Below are 2500 nucleotides of genomic sequence, written 5' to 3' on the forward strand. Positions count from 1 at the left end.
CCATGCGTTGCCTTACCTTGGAATTGCTCATCATCCAATGCATTCCGAGAAAGTGAGTGTAGGCGAGGCTAAGGATGGCTTGCCTTGCCTTGCCTTGCATTGGCATGCCATGCCCAAGTTGTGGCCTACACCAAGCCATTCAAGCCATGCGTTGCCTTACCTTGGAATTGCTCATCATCCAATGCATTCCGAGAAAGTGAGTGTAGGCGAGGCTAAGGATGGCTTGCCTTGCCTTGCCTTGCATTGGCATGCCATGCCCAAGTTGTGGCCTACACCAAGCCATTCAAGCCATGCGTTGCCTTACCTTGGAATTGCTCATCATCCAATGCATTCCGAGAAAGTGAGTGTAGGCGAGGCTAAGGATGGCTTGCCTCGCCTTGCCTTGGCATGCCGTGCCCATGATGTGGCCTTGACCAAGCCATTCAAGCCATGCGTTGCCTTCGCCTTGGCATGCCGTGGCCTTACCTCGCCATGCGATGCATTCCGACAAAGTGACGCGAAGCGGAAGCCTATCATGGCGTAAAAATGTCGACAAAATTTTTCGACATTTGAATAATGGGGTTTGACAAGGTTTGAAAAATTCAATACAAATGGTAGGCTTGAATGTCGACAAAGTGACGCGAAGCGGAAGCCTACCACGGCGTAAAAATGTCGACAGATTTTTTCGGACCTTGTCCTGCCATGGGCTGCGCGCAGCATGCCGGCAGCCTGTGCGCAGCGTGCGCACAGCATGTCGGCAGCGTGCGCACAGCATGCCGGCAGCGTGCGCGCACCATGCCGGCAGCCTGTCGACAGAATTTTTCGAAACTTGTCCTGCCATGCGCGCGCGCAGCTTGCTTGCAGCGTGCTGATTCTGTCGACAGTGAGGCTAGCGAAAGTTGTCCTGCCATGGCGTGCGCGCAGCCTGTGCGCGCAGCTTGCGCATCTGTCGACAGTGAGGCTAGCGAAACTTGTCCTGCCATGGCATGCGCGGCGCCTGCGCGCAGCGTGCGCGCAGCATGCGCACAACATGCGCGCAGGCTGTGCGCAGCGTGCGCGGAGCTTGCGTGCAGCTTGCGCATCTGTCGACAGTGAGGCTAGCGAAACTTGTCCTGCCATGGCATGCGCGCAGCGTGCGCGCAGCTTGCGCATCTGTCGACAGTGAGGCTAGCGAAACTTGTCCTGCCATGGCATGCGCGCAGGCTGCGCGCAGCATGCGCGCAGCCTGCGCGCAGCATGTGCGCAGCATGCCGGCAGCATGGTTCCAGGTTTTTTCAAATGTCGACAGAATTTTTCAAATCTTGTCAAACCCCGTTTTTATTGAAATTTCCTCGCACAATAAGCTCCCCATAAGTAGTCTATGATTTTTAGGACCTTCTCCAACTTACAAAACTAAAAAATTCCTCCCGGATTTGTTTTAATGATTTTTTCAATTTTACGACTTCTAAAAATAATAAAAAATACTTCCCGACTTCAAAAATTTATGAAACTTTTTCCCATCATAGATTGCATGTTTCTTAGTATCCCTGCAAAAAATCACGTCCAAATACCTTGTATTGAATTATTTAGAGCCCATTATGACTCCTCGCGCATAGGTGATGTCTCTTCCTGTCAAAGGGCTAAATGCATAAAATGCTATATAGGGGGGTGTGTGTTGCCTGCATATGCATGGCAGCCCATGCCTTCCTAGCTGCAGCCCCCTTCCCCCACGCCACACCCATGTCATGTTGCCTCGATATGTTGCCTCGGTATTATGGGTTTGGTGTCGGGGTCGGGGGGCTGCCACCCATGGCGGTGGTGGCCGGAATCCGGCCGCCGCCACCATGCCGCCGCCATGGGTGAGGGAGGAAAAAAAAGGCGTGGAAAGTTGCGAAATGGGGTTGTCTAGGCTTTTTTTTGGCATGGGAGAGCATGGAGTGCTAGGAACTCCTTCTCAAATGCACGGGCATGTCGACCACAACCTCATTTCGCAACAACAACCACCCGTGTGGGGTGGCGGTGGGTGGATAGTCGCGGATTGGGGCTTGCCAAGCCAATGTTTTCAAAAAATTTCATCAAAATTAAAAACAAATGTTTTGTTGCCTTCGGATTTGTGGGCGAGCGGCGAGTCGGAGTGGAGCCGGTAAAGTTTAACCTCGGTGTGCACGGTTGTTTTTAGAAACTCAATCCAATGCCGGGGACGTTGAAAGTGACGCTCTTATGAGTTGCAAACCCGCAAGATTTAAAGAACCTTTTCAAAACAATTTCAAACCAACAAGATTTAAAAACAGAAATTTTCATCAAAATGAAAAACAAATGTTTTGTTGCCTTCGGACTAGTGGGCGAGCGGCGAGTCGGAGTGGAGCCGGTAAAGTTTAACCTCGGTGTGCACGGTTGTTTTTAGAAACTCAATCCAATGCCGGGGACGTTGAAAGTGACGCTCTTATGAGTTGCAAACCCACTAGATTTAAAGAACCTTTTCAAAACAATTTCAAACCAACAAAATTAAAAACAAATGTTTCGTTGCAAACAAATTGTGGGC

The sequence above is a fragment of the Prunus avium genome, unplaced genomic scaffold (assembly GCF_965620075.1).
Source record: "Prunus avium unplaced genomic scaffold, drPruAviu1.hap1.1 HAP1_SCAFFOLD_106, whole genome shotgun sequence".
NCBI lineage: Eukaryota > Viridiplantae > Streptophyta > Magnoliopsida > Rosales > Rosaceae > Prunus > Prunus avium.